This window comes from Zophobas morio, unplaced genomic scaffold (genome assembly GCF_036711695.1).
Source record: "Zophobas morio isolate AGI-343-1 ecotype UQ-CSIRO unplaced genomic scaffold, CSIRO_AGI_Zmor_V1 ptg000021l, whole genome shotgun sequence".
NCBI lineage: Eukaryota > Metazoa > Arthropoda > Insecta > Coleoptera > Tenebrionidae > Zophobas > Zophobas morio.
In genome coordinates, this window is record NW_026972126.1 from 838474 (window position 1) to 861203 (window position 22730).

General features: G+C 31.6%; 1 protein-coding gene across 2 annotated transcripts in view; it reads left to right on the forward strand.

The window, feature by feature from the left end:
• LOC135132175 (protein amalgam-like) overlaps positions 1 to 22730 on the forward strand; it is a 165827-nt gene that overhangs the window by 1535 nt on the left and 141562 nt on the right. The gene's annotated exons all lie outside the window — the stretch shown is intronic.

Below are 22730 nucleotides of genomic sequence, written 5' to 3' on the forward strand. Positions count from 1 at the left end.
TTGTGTGTTTTAAATATTAAATGAACTTCCGATTTCTCTGCTAAAACAGTTATTGTTCCAGGTAAGTGATAATAAATCTACATTCATTACCGGAAGACCACACATATGTATATTGGATTATCGTAATCTAAATATTAAGTAAAATCAATAAAAAATGAGTTAAAAATCTTTTAATTACGGTAGTTTCTGTTTGCAGATAAGTAATCTAAACAATATCCACAAGGTCTTTCAAAAATAAAACAGTTATCTAAATTTTGCCTAGTTCACCGTACCAAACAAATAATAATTTTTTATAATAAATCCTTGTATTTTGTTATTCTACACATTTTTGAATAAACTGGAGTAATGAGCAGAAAATCAGGGTAACGTTTAATTTATACATGATGGTAATTAAAATATTTTCATATGCATTTTTTTGGAAAAAACGTTTAAGAAAAAAGTTGCTACGAATATAATCTGATTATACTGCCAGCAACTATATTTTTTACGGAAACGTTACGTTTTAATCCATATTATTTTAAAAATGTAATATAAAAACTAAATTCAGAAATTCAGAATATTATATTCTAAGGTTCAAACCAACCAATGAAATAAGACTGTATGAAGACAGTTAGTTATCTGCACATGATTATGGATGAAATTTAATAAAATGAAACAAAGACTGAATTTTTATAGCATCATGATATATCGTGTTTGATGCTTGAGACATTGATGTTCTGCACCTTACCAAATAATGGATTTTTCTCCCCTAGTAGTAGATAATAAAAACAATTGGCAATGTTGACATGGTTAATTTAGACTGCCGTAGTTGACTTGATGTGTTGACTTGCCATTAAACTGCCACTTTTTATACATTATTATTAATGATAGATGCTAGCTCCAAAATGTAAAATTGGGGAGTTAGAATTTGAAGTAAGGTAAAACAAATGTGCCCAGAATGAAAGGAGTAAACATATAAACTACGTAAGAAAAGATCTTCCGGACTTTCACTTTTTAATTTCTCTCGATCTTTCGAATGTGGGGAAATAGTTCAGCTCGGCCCAGAAAAGTGTCGTCTCTTTCATGGTATATAATTACTAATTATTATCTAGCGTTATTTCTAGACTCAATGTGAAAAATGACGATGGCATGACTTGAAACGCAGAGATAAACTAATTTCTTCCTAGAGTACCGTCCACGTAAAAAGACATCGGCCCGCAAGCATATTTTTTTCAATGTAGAATTCATTATACATTTATATGTATATTTATAAATTTCGTTATAGGTATCAGAAAGAAATCCAGACTGTATGTATATTATATATAGGTATATATATATATATAAAAGATACGTCTTCGTAATTATTTTAACTATATGTAAATATGTGGGGTAACGATCGTCAGATTAGAAAGTGGCCCTGATGTTAAAAAAATAATCATAACATTTAAAGTACTAAACAGTGTATATTCCTATTCAATTTTTGACAGCAAAAACGAATCTAACAGTGCAAGCACAATTTTAACAGTGTGTTGTAATCAGAATTGGCTTTCGAAATTCTGTTCAAAAATTCCACAATAGATTTTGTACGTTACAAAAATAATATATGATGTAAACTAACGTACAATGCATCATTTCCTTTCTTTGAACAAATTATAATACATAGGTGTTTTGTTTAAAAAAATATATGCAGAAATACTAATAAAACATACTGTGCAGTCAAAAATAATTTTAGATTGTGCATTCAACCAATTTCTCAAAATGTTAAAATATTTTACTAATATATCACAAAACTTTGACCTAATGTTATTTATACAGAACTTCGTTCGCCCTCGAAGCACACTAAAATAAATGCAGTTTTTTAGATATATTATAAAACTTGAATTTGCGAATTTTATTTTTTATGATAATCCCTATAAGTTAAAAGGAAAAACCTGAAAGTATAGTAAATTTTATATCGATTTTTATATACCAGTTTACTTTATAAATAAGAAATCCTTACATACATTTCCTGAAGAAACTGACGTATCTCTTTGCCAAAAATACAGGATTTTTTTAGGTCGGTAACTTGATGATGCTCACTAATATCAATATTCTTTTTAATCGACGACGTCAGTGTGGATAATATACAATAGCATAATGAGAATTGTTTTAGCTTTCCTTGTTCCATAAAGCAGGGACTACGAAATTTCTTAACTGCCTTCTTCAAAATACCTGTATGCTATACGTAACGTATTTAGCACCAATTAACCTATCGATCGCAGACTGAGAATCTACTTCAATATCAGAAGGTAAATTTTCCTTTGGATCACTAATTTTTGCAATTACACAACAAACTGCTTTCACTGGAACGCTTGCGAAAAACGTAAACAAATTAGTATCTAACTACTAGCCGCCCTCTTATTTTTCCATCAGTGTAATTTTAAAAATGTAACTAAAAACACAGAAATATCTGTATTATTTAAGGAAGTAGATAAAACGTTGTACAATATTTGTATCGTAATGTCTTTTTTTTACGATACTTAAGTTTACTTTGTATTTTATAATTAATAATTTTTTAAAACGATATTTGTGTTATGCTTAAATTGCAACTGCAGATTTATTTTACCTGAAGACTGTGTCAAAAAGATATTAATTAATCTATAAGTAGACAAAAAAAACTGTACGTTGTGTATACTCCCTGCACTTCCTTGCTAATCAGTTTTCAAACTGAAATTTATTCACAACTCACGAGATTTTAACTTAATGTATAATTAAATGGGCGTCTGATACTTCCACAATCGATAACACTGAAATTTTGATACATTTTATCCAATCTTACGTACAAATAACCATGTATTTCATGATTTATTATCCTGCCGCCTTTATACTGACACAAGAAATCCCAAATAATGTATTGAAACATCAATATTTTAAACCCCCGATCAATGTCTATCCATTTACACCTCTTATTTTTTAAAATAGAACTACAAATTTTCTTGACTATGCTATGTACTTACAATCCTGCAGTTTACTGTTCTAGATACTTGAGCTTTCGAAGTTACTGCTATTATCTATTATATTTTTTCAGCGATCAAATCTCTAGAACGGTATATTTCAGTGTTTTATTATTGGTATTGCACTGCATGTGTCGGAATTGACATACGAATGCGTGTCCTTGCTGAACTAATGTTGATCGGCATATTTTAAATGGGAAAACTCACCAATACATACACACAAGTATGGTCTTGCCCTTTATCAATGAATTCATATGTCTGTCCCAATTGTTAACTAGGTTAACGATAAGGACACTCCAGAGTTCCAGACCAAATATAAACGTATAATATATATAGGGTGTTATTAAAAAATAAGTGATAAATTTCCAGTGATTAGGGAAGGTTCCAGCTATAAAACAATACTTGAAAATGTGTACTAAGGCCGTTTTACAGTAAGGAAGGACAATTTTAAGCATTTTAAAATTTATATTGTCTACGTCAGCTGCAATAGATCGAATGTTATTCATAATACTTTCTACCTCATTTTCATAAGCTGGTTCAAGATTAAAATCTGCCGTAACACCTGGAAGTCTATTCCTTTGAAAAAAATGAATAAAATTGTGTAAGCTAAGGAAACATTGTATGAGTGTTTATCCGGCGAGCGGTTACTTCCATGTCTGTCCTTTGTCGTCTATCACTCCATTTTCTCGAAAATCTGAGAATACAATACTGTTATTATTGTCATTGCGCTCTACATTTTTAAATTAATCCACGTGTGTTTGCTAAAATGTTCATGTCATAATAAAATCTGTTATACCTCGACTATTCATATGCATGACACAGTGTTTTATGTTGCAACTATGCACGAAAATAAATAACTAATTTCTTTTATTATGCATCAAACATGGGGATCCATAACAATTTATATTTCTCGCTACTGTTAAATGTATGAAACTAATCTATACGTATAATATCTACATATTTTTAAATACCCCACTATATTATTAAATTTTTAATCTCAGGCACAATTGTACATTTTTTTGATTGTGAAAAGTATGCCACAGTTGCTTAATATTATTCACTCCAGTAAAGCAAATGTAGGTAATACCACCAACCTGACCAATCTATTCACCCCAATAAATGCATAGAACTTCCGTCCGCCCATGTGTCAGTACAGCGGATACAGGCCAACACCATTTCACTGTGTGGTTTCTCTGCCAATTTGCTATCAACCACCGCTACTCCCTACATTAAATGCGTGAAATTTCTGACTCGTGCCACTACCTCTGACAGATGTCCTTCTTGCTGACAAAAAAGTCCACATTACACATCGCATATGGCAGAATAGATTCAGCAAAAGAACAACTATGTGCACAGATCCACATATGTTTGCAATGCGCACAGATTAAAACAGAAGCGAACATATTTTTGGTTCACTTAAGTTCTGCCATGCTTTCGTCATTTTTATTTCATTCTAATACTCTACAAGCAGCGTTTATAATTGCTCTTTGTGTTCGAAAGCTGCTTCATAAAATTGTATCGCTTGTGAAAAGACTAATAATGACCGTGTTTGTATATGGAATAAAGTGTCTTTTGTGTACGGGATTAAAAGCAAATGTGTTAGGAATTAACGCTGGAGCACATCTGCGATTTTTCAGTGGGACACCTTATGGACCCGTATTTGTTGGTTCAAATGTCTGGATCATTACTGCAACGAGCTTTAAATTATCAAATTTATGGTTTCAATTAACCCTCATTTGCAAATGAAATACATTAAGCAAATGAACATAAGAGGGTTAGTGTAAGTTCTGATTAGAGATGGAGTTGCTAATGTGTTTTAAAACTGTGTACCAATATACAAAACATTTGATTCTTAAGTGTTAAAATCTGTGCTATACGTAAACGAAGACAAATTTCATCGCTACTGTCAATTTTAGGTGTAAGACGTACTTAAAAATTAAGCAAATTTTTGGTAAAAAATAATTTAAAAATTTACGTAAATAATGTCCTTGAAACTAATTTTAAATTATGTCCATTGAGTATGACCGTTAGAGATTATTCTCATGTCACAAATCTTCTGCAAACGAAGGGTCACATAACTTATCTCTGACAATATGGTTAAGAATCTGTAGTAACGAACAAAGCTCGCCGTCACAATTCACCAGCTATAAATTCTTTCCTCATTCTTATTATAAAAGCACAGGACCACCGGTCACTGCTATTAAAGTTCGCGTTTCCATTAAGGATTGCCAGTCTGGTCTCAGAGATTTCGAGATTTGATGATCTGAACTATCCGAACAGAGGTAATGAGATCAAAGCGAATTGGAAATGACCCTCGGTTGGCCATTCGAACAGCCTTTTGAAAGCAGAACTCTGTAACATGAATTACACCCACTTCCGGATTGTTCTATTACATAAATTCGTATTTTATTTCATACATTCGTTGACGTTGTATTTTATTCTTAAGTACAAACAATGTCAATGGCAGCAAAATTATATCTATAGCTTTTTTTAAACACGTTAGTAGATCATTGTTAATTATCGTCAAATAACTTTTAGATTAATTGTTTATCACGATAATTTTCTTTTAAAATAACATATTTGTACTGAAACAGATGAAAACCGGTTAAAATTTCAAGAAAAAATTGTTAGAACTTGCAATTTTACTAATTTGAAAAAGTAGTGGGGAGCCCAAGCGCAAGGAATCAACAAAATCTCTATGGTTCAGGTATGTAATAAAATTTCATGTGTTAGAAACTGTCGATTTATATCGTATTTATATCACGTTTAGTGTCCTATTAAGGCTTGATCTTGAGGCTTCGATTTGTTGAAAGTGATGCTAGATATACATATACATGACTGATAAGTTTGATCATGATTAATTTAATAACGCTTCCATAAACATAAACTTGCATATATTTTATCCTAAACTTGTTTTGTATCGCATGTACTTATATTCTTTGCGTTGAGTTGTTCTTAAAAGTTTTGAATTAAAAAATCTTTATCTTTCAGTATAATGATTTTCATTCTTCTTTACAAAACATCTCTTATGTCACAGTTTTGTCAAAAACCTGTAATAGTAGGTAAGGTGCATCGTTAGTGCTAACTAAATCAGATATTTCAGAAAGTTCATAAGTCAATATTCGTTCAGATTTTAATGGGGAGAAATATATAATTATATGTATTTGCAAACTTATAATTTTTAATTGGAATTTAGTCAGAAAAATTTTGAGGTGACACCATTAAATTTTTGATGAAGATAAACACACATGTTTTAGTTCACGTTTTATTATTTATATACTAATCTTATAATCTGGTAGTTTCGTAAACTATTTGTTGAATTAAGTCGCAGACAGGTAGACGATAAACACACGGAAACGGACTACCCACTTTTTCATGTTTTAAGAATTATGAAATGTGGAGGAAACACGAAGTTACCTTTTCGTCAGTTAGATCCTTTTACAAAGTGGGTAATGGTAAAGAATACTTCAATATATTTCTCACAGATTTGCTGAAAAACACCTAAAACTACAAACAAAAAATCTAAAATTATTTTATTTTTGAACTGAAAATAGTAGGTACTTGATATTTTATCCGCTATTATTAAAATATTACACAGTGCATTATTTTTTGCACATTTAAATTATGTAACAACTATCGGTAAAAGTCAATTTTGTTTCCTACAGCCGTAAAGTGTATAATATCGTCATATTTGCTGTATTTGTAGTTACAAATAAATTTAACTGTTGGTTAAAATTTAATGTAGCTCTGTAAGAAACCCGACTAATTTTAATGACAAACCAAAAATTCTTGGAGAGTTGTCAAAGTTATGATGTCTGAGTAAGTTATCTAAGAAACTTATAACATTTTTCAAAATTTATCTGGGTCGAATCGCAGTGTTGGTGGAATTTTGATAAATTTTAAAATGAAAAAACTAAAATTTAAAAAGTAAAATTATTTAGTTTCGCATAGAAAACATGGTCCATAATGTCATAACATGTATGTATCACTAATAGACAGTGAAGTTCCTAATCTGTCTTTGACGCTGTTTTTGCCTCGTATTATACTAATTACGCATGAGGGCACGATATTAAAATAATACGTTGTCAACAATATGGTATCACCTTAAGTTCAAGTAAAAAGTACAAAAAAAAATGGTGAAAGTTTATTTCGACAGAACTTCCCTCGCTGCAGTACCAGTCCAATAAAATCCCCTTTGCACCTGCGCTGTGGAGGCGCAAATAGCAAGGGATTGTGAAAATTACGCGAGTACGGAAGAAGAACACAAACAGCAGAACACGAACAGAAGAAAATGGCTTTTCAGCAATTAAGTTCAAGTGTTTGTTTATACATCGGAAGAATGTCACGTAGAAATTGGTATGATTCGAGTAGATTTGTCGTCTCAAAACAGAAAACTGAAATAATTAATGAAGCCATACTCTAACAGAATGATTTGAATATTATTATTATTCTTACTAAATAAAGACATGCGTATTGGTCTCAGCTTTTCGAGAAAATGGGGTGCCTCATTCTTAATTTGATCAATAAAAACTTGTTATGACGTCATACACAGCCCGAGAAAAAAAGAGAAAAACAAAAACAAAGTTTGACATCGAAGTTGCGACCACTGGTTCCCATGCTGACGCCTTAACCGCATGACCACGGACGGTTATACCCTGATTTAGTGGTAAAATGTATTATATTGTGTAAATTTTTTTGTGAACATTTGGCCGTTTAGGGAAGAAACTACACGCGGATTCGTACACCATAAGTGTAGGAATATAGGTATTATTGTATAACAAGTAAATCATTTTAAAATAGAATTCTTTGAAATAACATCATCAAATAGTTGATGTAGGTTAACGTTTGACCGTCTAATGTATATACAAAATTTGACAACAATCGGTACGGTAGTTTAGGAGATTACGTGTCTAATACAAATCGACACAGACGCCAGACAGACAAAGAAGGAAACGGGAGACTAGTTTTTCATACTGTAGGAGTCATGAAACGTGGAGAAAACATAAAACTATACAGACTGTTCTATTTTTAAGGCGTAACATACAAATTAGTTTTTCGAATTAAACAGTCAAGATATTTTTACATATACATACAGCCTATACCGGGTGTCTGAAAAATGGCGGATTAACTCACCGTTACACTTTTAACAATGAACTGGTGAGTCTGGCAAAAATAGTGATTTTAAAATTGGTTCTTTTGCTACGTTTAAAAACTAAACAACACATTCATTATTACAGTAACTAGTAATAAAACTTTCAGTTAACATTTCTATCGCCCATGAGCATGTTTAATTACCATTTCAGTTAGAATGTAGATATGGGTTGTTGTTTTTGTAATAATTTGATAAAATTGCATTAATTTGCAACAATGTTTGCCTCACATAATAAAGCGAAGGTACAAATCAGCAAAAATCGAGTAAGCAGTTAAAAATGTTTGACGTATCAAAAATTGTCTCGGTTTTCTAAACCCTACGTTTAAAATGTTCGCAGTTAATGCCGATGCTGCTGTGTACCTGGTTTTTACCGTATGCGAAGGGAATACCGCTGTTGCCGCACGAGTTTATACTGAGTGTTATTGAGTAAGAAGGCATCCCACAGTAAATGAGATTAGGCAACTGGACGCAAGATTGAGGGAAACAGGCAACTTGTTTCTTATTCCCAGTTTCATGATCGAAGTCGTTTTAGGACCACACGTACTTCAAAGTTAGAGGAGGATGTCTTACATCTTATGCCTGACGATCGGACAAGAAATGATCGGGTTATTGGCAGAGTTGTGAGTGTATGTAGATTACGATTTACCTCTAGAATTTTGTGGACTGATGACTAACTTTTACAAAAAATTATCAAAATTTGGAAACATTACGAGCTTTCATTGACGCACAAGGCGGAACATCTTCTCTAGTGTTTAGTTGGTTATGCTTTAATGAATTTTTTTTGTTGCTTTTTTTAGTTTATTTATTAACTCGCTTTATTAATGTAAAAAAACAGTACTTGCTTTATTAATAATAATACACAACGATTAAGTACTACTGGCTGTTATGGTTATTGTTCTAAAAAAAAAAAAAAAATGTGGCTTGCAGTCACCAACGTTACTACGAAATCAGAAAGTAGGCCGAAGGTATGCACGCATTAGATGCGTGCAGTGTTGCCAATTTTACGTTTATAAAATGACGTTTTTTAGTAATCTACATCATGAATAATTTTTTTGGGACTCCCGAGATATAACGAACTGAAGAGCTAACCAGCCATTTTCCAGATACTCGATATATTTCGCATATTTTGGTTGACCCCTTCTTAGGCTTTACAACTACAGTTTACTTTTGAAATTGCAATGCTACGTTGCCACGTTGTTACAGTTTTCTTGAAATTTCTTGGCAATGGAAGAGTTCACAAAAAAATCGCAATGGGGTTATTTTTAAAGTCTGTATTACAATATTTTGTGAAAGATAAATCAAGATATGCGCTTTCTTGTGTTATCAACTTAATCAAATTTTAATATACGGGGCGTTTATAAAAAAATACATAGGTATCTTTATTTAAACTTATAAAGGTTATCATAAAAAAATAAAATTCGCAAAATCAAATGATTTTCGAAAAATCTGGAGTAGTCAAGGACGAGGGAAGTTCTGTCGAAATAAACATGGACCGAATTTTTATTTTTTGTTTCATTCAGAACGTGGATGTGGTACTGTTTTTCATAGAAAGAAACTACTTATTTTAACGTTTGTTTTTCTAGATAATAATAATAATAATAATAATAATATAATATATTTAACCCAAGAACAAAATACAAAATGTCCAAGAAGGGTACCATTTAGGACACACTGTAAGATAATAAACAAGAAATTAATGAAAATATTATGCCTAATTAAGAAATTAAAGGAATACAATGTAATAAATAAGTATACTAAATAAGTACCTAACTTACAGTAATACACGCATTTTAAGTGCTGTTGAAATATCAGAATAGATTTTTTTTTATTATTTAGAAAGATATCTGCAAATATTTGTAACTCATTATATAATGTACACATCAATAACATAGGTGAACTTTTATGCTGGTTAGTTCGTGCACTTGAACAATAAAAAGTTTTAACACAACGTATACCTAACCTAGGGACGTTAAAGTTTAACATCTTTAACAATTCAGAGTTGTCTATGTTGTTATGAATGATGTTATAAAGACACATTACAGAACTTATTTGTCGTCTTACATAAAGTGGATCTATATCAAATTCTGTCACAAGATTATAATATGGATAGCCACGCTCCGGGTACTCTCTATGTTTAACAAAATATAAGTATTTTAAAAATTTGCGCTGGATTGACTCAATGTTGCGAATGTGTGTTTGATAGTGCGGGTTCCATATTATGCTACAGTATTCTAGATGACTTCTCACAAATGCAAAAAATAATATTTTGAAACTATCAATATGTGTAAAACTTCTAGAGTTCCTTATTATAAAACCAAGCATCTTGTAGCTTTTACCTATAACATACTGATAATGTGGTATAAATGACAATACTGGATCAAATACGACACCTAAATCTTTTTTAACGTCACACCTAGTAATTATATCGGTATCAAAAGTATAATCGAATATTATATTCACAGGTTTCCGTGAGAATGTCATGACATCGCACTTCTTCTTATTAATTTGAAGTTTATTACCATTACACCATCCACATAGAGCATTGATGTCAGATTGTAGGACTAGGCAATCCTCATATGATTCGATTATTCTAACAATTTTCAAGTCATCCGCATATAAATAAACTTTTGAATTAAAACACTTGACAATGTCATTAATGAATACTAGAAACATAAGAGGCCCTAAATTTGACCCTTGAGTAACCCCACTAAATGTGTCATATAAATATGATTGAACGCCACGATACTCTACATAATTCTTACGGTCATCTAATAGTGAAATGAGTAATTCTACAAGATTATCACAGATACCAAAAGTGTGCAGCTTATTTACAACAAGTTCATAACTCACTTGATCAAACGCCTTACTGAAATCAGTAAGGATACGACATGAACTTGTTTTCTATCATTCAGGGCATTTGACACAAGCTGAGTGAAATTACAAAGATTTGTGCTTGTGGACCGGCCTCTAACGAAACCATGTTGTTCAGGAACAAGAGAGTTAGCTATATGGCTGTATAATTTGTGTGCTATTATACTTTCGAAAATTTTTGCGAAGTTGGGAATTATAGCTATGGGACGATAGTTTGTAACATCTGATCTATTCCCAGACTTAAAAACTGGGCACACTTTAGAAACTTTCCATATATCAGGAATAGATATAGATCCCATGCAGAAAGAATTAAGATTTTGATTTCAGAAAAAAAATCATTCGCTTTTAAAAATCAGCACATTAAGTACTATTGGACTCATACCATTTTAAATAACTTTTAGAAGAGAGCAAAACCCAATTCAATTTTCCACCGCAAATTTCTTTGGCACGTCCATAATTTCCACATGCTTTAAAACGTCCGTTCGAAAATTCATTACCGCCATCTCTAAAAAATCCTACCCACGTAAATTTTGGTCTGTTTTTCTCCATTTCGGGAAATTACGGTCGACATAAAAAACTGTTACAGGAATAACGAATTTACATGGAAGACGATCGGGAAATATGAAGTGAACGGAAACCGAAAGCAATGACTCACGTTTCAGGGGTCGAATTGCGCCCCCTGAGACCACGCGCTTCCCAAATGAATAAATAATAGGTAACATTTTGTTTACGGGGGAAAAGATAAGTACAGCGCTATGAACTTGACGGGGTTCGAATTCAATTATCCAAGCACGCAAATCAAAATAACTGGTTTTATTTTCTCGAATTATTTAGATTTATGGCTGCTCCTGAAGCGTTTCGCGTCGCTTTTTATTTATCAGTTGTGTTTTAATGAGACCTTAATCTTGCATAAATGCTTACAGAGACGTTTATGCAATTATTTTAAAAGCACATGCTTTTAATGGCAGAAGAAAAATTAGTAGGTAAATCTAATAAATTTTATCTCCGGTGCGAAGAGAAGGAAAGCGTTGTAACTGACGAATACCTAATTTCCTGTTTTCTTGCTGTTTCATAGCTCATAGAATACGAAAATGAAGGTTTTCCGTTTCCGTCTGTCTATGATTCACGATTCACTCTTATGTTGTCTACCTATTAGACCATCATTACTGAAGAGATGCTTGTTTAAACCAGTAAAGGGAAATAGGGAAATCTCAAATTTTATCCTTAACTTGAGAGAAAAATCATAAAAAAAAGATTATTACATAAATTTCAGTTAAAATTAGTGCATAATATGTTCCTCCATCTGTGACATAAAAACCCATTTGTACTTTTACTTGCAGACACTATGTACATATTTAGTAAGCCAGAGTTTTAACCACACAGAAAAATATACCTACACCTTAAAATGAATTTTATTTTTTTCCAGTTTTTCTGATGTATATCCGGATAAACTTTTGATAAAACTTATTGCTATCAGACCTATTTGTAAACAAACATTACCTTATTGTAAAAACGAAATAGCTTAATTTTATTTCAAAAATTACAACTATAAATTGTATTTTTCTTGTCATGAATCTGATCATGCTTGATGTGAATTCAAAATTACTCCACGAACTTGAGTGATCCATGTAAGGTCTAAACTGAGGCATGAAATGAATTATTCACTGCTGTCAAATGAGTTTAATTGGCAGTTGTAACTTTTTATTGACATTTAGATATTTAGAATCTGGTTGACAAATCCTAGGATCGCTATAAATGCAATGGAAGCTTCAGTGGGTAATTTAAAAGATTCAACTTCAAATTTTGAAATGTTAAAGTACAATCATTAGTATCAAATTTTTTGTTTTATAGAAGAGACAAATAACAATAATTTAAAAAAAAATGTCTGATTTAATATTCAGAAAAATAACAAAATTATTTTAAAATTAAATTTCCATTTTGTATATTTGACAGCTGCGCTACAAATCCTCTTAAAAAATGACTTTGAGTATTATTAACATTTCTTAATTAAATAATTAATTAATTTAAATAAGGTTCTTCGAATCTTCAAAACTGTTGACGTCATTTTTTGTGATTATTAAATAGATATTTACGTACAAGTTTGTTGCTAGATACTGCTCTAATTTAGTAATACCTATTCGTTTATATTTTGCAGTTATTCGTAAAATACGAAGTGGATTATCTATTTTTTAAATTGTAGGATCAATGTTATTTCAAAAAATCTTTTTGCATATTCGAACATTTTAATTCAATCGTGATTTAACAGGAATCTTTTTCACCATCAGTGTGCGTTAAGCAATAATACTACACTATAATGTTCGTTTATATATTAGATACGATCTCCACTGAGATATTCAACAAAGGTTTGATTAGTCACGTTTAATAATAAATCTTGGTAACAGTTGGGTGTTATATTTACAATTGTTTATTGCAACGAATGATTATAAAAAGGAAATTTTAGACAAAACTGTTTTTTAGGCGATCAGACGGGGACTATATAACCTCAACTTTAATTGTTTCAAATATCGTTAATTCATAATGAGCAATATTAACAGATTCTTATCAGTCAAGTAGTAGATAGATAACTTTTTACACCTTGCATTTTGTAAGAATTTTGTTTTCTTATGGTTCAGTGGTTTTCTATTATAGTGAGTACTGTTACATAATATTGTCCTTTCCACATTTGTATAGTTACAACATAACGGATCCATTAAAATACGCATTAAGCATCGCTTTCAATTTCCATCACCCTCGTTGTTTCAAATAATCGGGGACAAAAGTGCTATTTCAGATGAGAAACGGTATAGAAAACCACAGGATGGGGTTGGAAAGCAGGGAAATTGATGAAGTCAGGGTTGATGATTACGTGTGTTTGTGGTGAGTGCAACAGATGCCGTCAAGTCAAAAAGCAAAATATGGACATATAAATATTACATTAATTTGGCTACTTTCCTTGTTAATAAAATTTAATAGCTCCACTAATACTTATGACTGTTTCTCCTGATAATTTAACCTGTTTGCTATACATAGTTTTCTCGTTGGAAAAATCTTCTCAACGTTGCTGGTAGATAAAACTCATGCCCTGTCGAAGCACTGTCAAGGGAAAGACACTTAATAAGATAATGAACACATCAAAACACGGATGGAGAGAATTGAATTTTCACTCTAGTTTCTAAGCATGCTGTGCACCGGAAATTAGGCGAGAGATGTCAGAAACAGACTCGATAAACTCAGCAGTATGGAAGTCGTGCTATTTTGCTTTCACTTTGGCTGTCTGTCAGAAAACGTTTTACCCCTTCAGTCCCTGAATAAAACCTCCCATACCTTCACTCCCACCTACATATATGGAAACACTTTTCGACGAACAAAATTTATATAAAGTTGGTGAAATTAATGAATTTCCCTTTTAATGTTGCCCCACTTTGAAAGGCTAGGTTTTGGGACTTGTTTGTATTCGAAATTTGTGAACTCTGGACGATTGAAAGCAATTAAAATCGGGAACAGTATGCATGGAGGGATTATATCAAAGCAGATCGATTTGTCCTTACTGGATATTCAGATTTACTCTTGCTCCGAAATGAGTTTTACACCATCCACAATAAAATAACTATTAATCTACATTACAACTGAATAGATATTTTGAAAAAACTTGTATTTCCCTTGTATTTCTCAAAGTTTTCTTACTTGCGTCCCCTTTAAATACGGGTACGGGCAAAATAGCCACGAGCTTTATACAGCTGGGCATGTTCGGGTCAGAATACAGCGGTTCATACGCACTCTCTCAGATTATGCCTCCAGTTTGAGAAATGTAGCAAATTAGGATTAAGAAAACCCCACAAAAAACTTATTAGAAATTTAAATTTTAATATTAAACAAGTACAGATTTTATATATTCTATCGAATTATACTGTTTTAGTGTTACAAAGCACTAAACTTGAAATAAGCACATACTTCACATTCAACCAGATCTTAAGCAAAAAAGCATTGCAGATACAAGTAGGTACATTTAACAATTACATGATAAAATAAAACTATGTTCCTTCAGTTTTTGTTGGTTGAATTTGATCATATGACGGATCAAGTGTATATTTAAATTAATGACGTGCTTACGTGTTGCTGTAAAACGGATCTTAAACTTTTGAATTAAGTTATTGAAATCATATAAAACTTTTATTATATATATGATGTCATTATTGGCCAGATACTTTTTGTTTGTATTCCTTTTTTCATATTATCACTATTTTTTTTTAGAAATCTCTAGCCACAGTGTTTTTACGCTGAAAAATTTTCATTCAAGCTTACGTATTAGGTATACCATTTTACTAATTTTTTTGTTTGAAATGTATAAAAGTTGAATTTTATAGCGAAGACAATTCCACATATGCAAAGTAATCTCCTAGAATGATAAAATAACTCATGACTTTTTACTCATTTATTTCCATATCTAATGATGAAAAAGGTAGATAAATTGGCATAATTTTTGATTAATGATTACTGCTTTATAGTTGACATTCATTTCCTTCGGCCCTGAAACTTATTACCCCAAAACAAAAAAAGGCTAGACTTTCTAGATGTTTTCATAATAAACCAGAACTGTAAAATAATTAACAGTTGGAGCACATATTTAGAAAGATAACGTAGTCCAGTCCCTACGTTTTTCTGTTGTGGGGGGGGGTGGTTCAATACATTTTCAGAATGTAATATTTCCATTATTAACAAATCTATAGTTAACATATTTTAAATATAACTAGTTCAGACATTTTTCTATATAACACAATGACAGTTTTTTTAAAAACAGTTTATAGTATCATTTTTTTAATATTCTGGTGAAATTTGTGAGCACAGGGAAGGTTTAACTTTTTGCATAGCTGATTTTCCAGGTTCCAATAAAAAGTCATAGAACGCCCTCTTCAAAAAATAATTATTCCCCTCAATTTATAAACAAAATTATAGATAAATGCCAACTCCATTTGCACCAGCCGCCCCAGAGAAACCACAACAACACATCAGACCCAATAATTTATGTTCGGATCCCTTCTGATCCCTAAATCTGCCCCCAGATCAAAGGAATTCTGAAAGAACACACGTACGCCTCGCCACGACGAACATAAGCGACACAAAATTTTTATATACAAATTCAAAATCTAAAACGGACATCACATAAAATACAGATGTGATATACAAAATCAACTGTTTACACGCTTCGGCAGCACACCTAGGACAAATATCACACAAAAAAAATCATTACGCTCTCACATTTCACCTTTACGACGCTTACTACAAAAAATTAGTAGTACGTATAAGAGTCTGCCACAGAAAAAAATCCTTAGGAAAACAATTCCATCGAACTGCTTGTTACAATTTTTCTTCTCGAGGGTAAGTTTGTACAGCAATTTGATTCAGTTGGCGAATCGCTAATTTCATGTTTTCGTGGTAACTCCTAAAGAATGAAAAAAATAGGTTACTCCTTTCCGTCTATTTGTGTGTTGCTTGTTAACTATTTTTGTTAGACACATCATCCCCAGAACTATTGAACTGAACTTCATAAATTTTAGGCATAATCTAAGCATATCGTGTTGATGAAAATGATGGGAAAATCTGTCTGATAATCCTCGCCACAAATTTGATAATTCCTTCTAAATTTTACTAAATAGTCCATGTATAAATATTATAAAATAACTAATTGACCCGGCAAACGTTGTTTTGCCATATATGTTAAGTATTTCTAGTGAATATTTTGGTAGTTAAATCAATAATTAAATTAAAATAAATAAATAAATTATAATTAAAGTAAATTATAAATTAGACATAAAAATTTATCCTAAGGCAATGATTATATTGAACAGCCATCTTGCAAACCTATTGCGCATCTGTGGATGAAAGTAAAATTACTAATATCGTTATTTAAAAATGTGGGTTGGTGGTAGAGAGGCAAAAATTTAGGGTTATATGTATTTTTTGATGCCAAATCTTAAAAAAATAAAAATAAAAAATTTTGTCCAAAAAATAAACAAAACATTTTTTGAGTGGGCCACATCACTTGTGGGTATAAAAAATTGTTTACGACCTATTCTCAGACCTACCGAATATACACAAAAATTTCATCAAAATCAGTCAAGCCGTTTCGGAGGAGTTTGGGTACAAACACTGTGACACGAGAATTTTATATAGGGAGTATGTATTAGAAGATTTCCTTCTTATTTGTGTTCAGTTTACCTGACATGATCTGTCCGGTACGAGTCATCTGTTGACGCCCCCGCTCCCCCCTTTTTGAGTAGATTTGGGTTTTTCGGCTGGGTGTATTGGTTCTCGGTAAAAGCAAAAAATTATGGTTAACCAAAAAAGTTTTAAGAATATTTTTGTTGATTAAATTTCTCGGTTAGTTGACAAAGGCCGACAAAGTAAGTTATCTATTACTTCTTCTTGGCACATCCGCTTTAAGGACCTGAGTCTGCCGTCTGCCTCCGTAGTTTCTGTCAATTTTTAGAAAACATATAATCTCCGAAACTACGAAACCGACTGTGCATTATGTATATCATGTAGGTGGTAAAACGCTAAACCAAACTGTGTCTAATCATCCCGACCAACAATATGGTGATGTCATCTCAAAATTGTACATAGTAGTTGTATAAAATAACATAGTCCTATACGTGTAGTTTATGAATCCGTGTTGAGTTGAAAAAAAAATAAAAACTATGTAACAACACTTTGCAATTTAATTTTGAATCTGTAAAACCAAAGGCAGAAGTTTTAAAGTTATCGTAAGCATGATTGTTTTTTTCTGTTTATCCTGCTTATTAATAACGTCATGTCAAAATTTTACCGAGTAAATTCTATGTAAAATGTACAAAATATGATGAATCTATACTTGTGACTTATCATTGCATTAATATTTTTTAGAACTGTTTATACAGGGAGACTCAAAAAAATTAATGAATGAGTCAATTTATTTTAAACTCCATCTTCCTGAAAATTTGGGAATACAATACTGTTATTATTAGCATTACACTGCTCCTACCCAAGTCGAGATCCTTGCAAAAATGTTGATGACGTCATCGCAAAATTTTGTGAAGGAAACACTCATTTGGAATACATGCCTAGCACGCTTCTTTACATTTACTTTAACATTACATACATACCTTTATTTCAACTTGGATGGATTGTCTTAATAAAATAAAAATCGCAAAATCAAATTTATAATTTTTCAAATAAGTTAGAAATGTTTTATTGTACTTCATAGGCAAGGGAAGTTTTGTGGAAGAAACTACGACCAATTTTTTAGAATGTATGTGTATGAAGTGATTTATTTTACTGATTAAACAAAAAAATATTTATAATAATAATAATACTTTATTTTTCAACAGGCTTAAAACCCAATTACAGAAAAATAATAATTAAGAAAAAAACAAATCATTCTATAAAAGAAAAAAGAAAAAGCAAATCATCCTAAAAAAAGAAAGTTCTATCCTAAATTATAGAGTTAACTCGATAACCTTTTTGATTGTTTTTACAGAGTCAAAATAAATATCGCATTTACTACAGATTTTGTTGTAGTTATTACACATTACAAATAATGGTCCTACGTAATAAATTAGTCCTGCATGCATCACAATAGAATGTCACCATCTGACGTTTGTTTGATCTCATTTTACCTGAAATTCTGGGAGTACAGTATTATTATTATTAGTTGCTATACTGTATCAATCCAAACTGATGTTTGTCTCTGCTGAAAAGTTGATGACATCGTCAAAAAATTTTATTAAAAACATCTGTCTTTAGATATGCGTATGCGTGCCACTTTACCTAATAAAATTACATGAATAAGTACTTGCAAATTTGCGTTATTAAAAATTTGTCTCTTCTCTATAAGTTTAATTTAAAAATACACAGGCTATAGTCATTGAAGAGAATGTAATAAAGTATGAAACCACTAAGCGTAAATATATAGATGCTGTGGTATTGTGCACCTTTTATCCTGCTACCCGCAAAATTAATAGCTGAACTTTGCAAACAATGAACAAGAATTTGGAAAACGTAGGGTAGTTTTGAGGATTAGGCTTGATTGCAATAAGAAGTGGGGACCTGCTCGGGACCGCTTTTCTTTTTATCAAACCAACGTAGTTACCACAGGCGACAAATTAACACTACATGTATGTTAAGTGTATGCAATAAAAAAATATACATGCAATCTATATAACTGCAAGCTAAAATTTATTAACACTATTAATAGAATTATTACAGTTTTATTAGTTTTACTGCATAAGAATAACGCTACACTTTTGAAATTAGCTATCCTCTTTTATAGGTATAAAACTGATTTGTAATTTTCCGTAAAAAGTGTAAATTTACTAAAGTTACAGTTTATTAATTTTTGTAAATTATCAGTTTTAACCAAGCCTCTATTCAAGTTACTTTTGAACCAGCATATAATAATTGAGTAGCAGCAACTATTCTAGCACGATTCATTTGAACCCAATGTAGAATTTTCGTAGTTCTTATGAGAAATAACTCAGTTTATCAACGGACAATTGAGTATTCGGAAAAGTCGTTTCAACAAGATTTATTTTGTAGAATACAGTCCTTTTTCTGATTCTTCAGTTTTATTTAGATAACCCAATTGCATATTTAACTTTCGAGGGTCGTCGTGGACGTCGAACGTTTATTCCTCCTATGAATCATGAAAATAAATATTCCAATACTGTTATTGTCTATTTAATGATTGCATTAACTCAACCCCAAAAAAGTTATTACCCACCAAAAGAATAGCTTCTTTTTACATTAGTAGCATTGATATATTATCCCATTATGACTTTATTGGAGTATATACAAGTTTGGGACAGTTTTGTGATTACAGATAATTGCAGTCGGGTCGTACGTGAGGAGAAATCGATAATATCAATATTTTTTGTGAGAAATTAGTTTCATAAATGAAAGTATTTTTTAATAACAATCAAATGCCTCCTCATCTAATTTTTACAAGACTTTTACTGCCCGACCGTCAGCTAAAGAAGTATTGTTATCGAGTCCGTCGGGCGAATGGCTACTTTCACATTTTCTCGATGTGATTTGATACTCTCAAGAGTGTCTGCTTACTTTTTATCTGTTTGTTTGTTTGTCTGTCTGTCTGTCTGTCAGTCTGTCTGTCCACCGTCTGTCTCAATTTTTGTTAGACAGATAATTTTTCTCATATTTTATATATGTATTACGAACATCATGTAGATGGTAAAACACGAACCAAACCTTGTCTATTCATTTCCACCAACGTCACCTTAAAATTGTACATAGTAAATAGGTTTTAAATTGTATCAAATAACATAGCTCTGCATGTGTAGTTTATGAATCCATGTTGAGTTTTTACATGGAACGTCCAGATTTTTGGAAAAAAAATCAAAACTATATAATTATATATACATAGAATAATCATATTTAAAATATTTTGTTCCATTGTGGGTTAATTAATCATTTTAGTCCTCTGTTTTCAGGAGACAACTCATTCAAATAAAACACATTTCTACGTGACATTCTTTCGATGTATAAACAAACATAAACAATCTAACTTAAGCATGTACACTAATAATAATAATACACTCTTTTCCGTTGGTTATTTGCTTTGACGGCACCCCCTTGAAATTTGCGCTCCCGCGACGCACGGGACTCGAGGTGTCATTTACACCACTGGCTTTTACTCTAGAAAGATTATCAGAAAACAAAAATTTTGTATAATTTTTGAAAACCAATTTCTGTGGAAGTAACCTTGGACCAATTTTGATGTTTCGGGTAAAAACTCAATTCGGAGTCATAAACGACAAGTGTGGGACTATGTTATTTTATGCAATTTAAACCCCATTTACTATGTACGATTTTGAAGTAACGTCATCACATTATTGGTGGGGATAATTAGACAAGTTCTGGTTAGCGTTTTACGATCTACATGATATTCCTAACATAAATACAAAATCTGACAACAATCAGCCCAGTACTTTCGGAGATTATCTGTCCAATAAAAATCGAGACGACAGACAGACGGAAACGGGAGACCTATTTCTTCGTACTCTAGGGGTCATAAAATGTCGAGAAAACATAAAAGTAGGGAGTCGTACGACGGACTCGATTACAATACTTCCTTTGCTTACACTCGGGAAGTAAAAATGCATTTGTTACCATTTAAAACTGAATTTGCCGAGCAATAACTTTTTTATATCAATAGTTAATTTTGACACGTTAATGTATTTTATAATTTTCGGCTTTGTATCTTGCAAGAAAAATTACGCTTCGCTAATGTCAGATGCTATTTGTCATTTTCAGGTATGACAGTACAAAAAATATCTAAAATGAGACGCGAAAATCCATCCAGTCGAGAATTTATACAAATATATTGATTTACTGCACCAAATATGGAATGGTTAGCGGAACATTTTCTGAAGGACAATGACGAGACTCTTGGTGCAGCATTACGTTCAGTAACCAAACTGAACTTTTTTTGAGATACATAGCTGATCTGGGTAAACATTTAAACACAAAATGCAGTATGACTAACATATCAACTTCAACAGCGCAATTTAACTGTTTCTCTTATCTTTTCCTGGAGGCGTGGACGGCATTAAAAAGACAACTCACGAACAGACGGACGTACTTTATTTAAGTGGTGGAACTAATTGATTAATTTGAAGTCATGGTCACCTATTAAAAATATACAGCATATATGCAAGTATTATAGAGGGTGTTATTGAAAGGTACGTACAACAAAATTGACAGTTCTTCTCGAGGTCTAAGAAGTCTGAAAAACTTATTTTGTGTTATCAAAATTATAAGGGAAAATTAACCCTTAGTTAAGCAAAATTAGTTTATTTTAGTAAATCCTAGCAACTGTAACAATAAAACTTTTGTCAAGACTAAATGTTGCTATAGAAACGAGAGATGATCTTTTATCAGAGGCGTACAACGAATTTGGACATTTTTTATTTTGTATGTACCTTTCAATAACACGCTGTTAATAGTACAAATCTGAAAGGTAATGGTAAATTACAACATTTTATAGCCAAAGAAGGGTTAACGACTTAAACACTATTTTATTTTCACCAATGTGGTATACTTACATCCAATTCTTGTTGGTTTTGACGAGTAAACTGTATTTTCATTTTAATACCTCTGTATTTCAATTTGTTTTGCTTTCCGAGCGTAAGCTAATCGAGTCCCTTGGGCAACTGGTTATTTTCATATTTTCTCGATGACCACTAGAGTACGAAAAAATAGGTCTTGCGTATCCGTCTGTGTCCTTTTTTTGTAAAACACGTAATTTCTGAAACTACCGGTCCGATTGTTGACAAACTTTTTATGTATATTAGGAATATCATGTAGGTGGCTAAAACGCTAACTAAAATTTGGCTGATCCTCCCCACCATGGAGACGACGTCATCTCCAAAATTTAATAGGTACTAATTTTTTTTTTTAATTTCATAAAATCATATACCCCTGCACTTGTGGTGTATGAATAAGGGTTGAATTTTCACACTAGAGATCCAGATTTTTGGATATGTTTCGACAGAACTTCCCCCGCATTAAATCAGAAACTGCAAAACCTAATATTTTGAAATCTTGCAGACGTTTTAAAATTATCGTAAGCATGGTAAATTTGTAATCAGAATATATCTATTAATCTCCTCCAAAAAATTGATAATGTTGTCTTAAAATTTTGGCGAATAAATAAAAACGGCTCACTCTATTTTTCCAGAAAA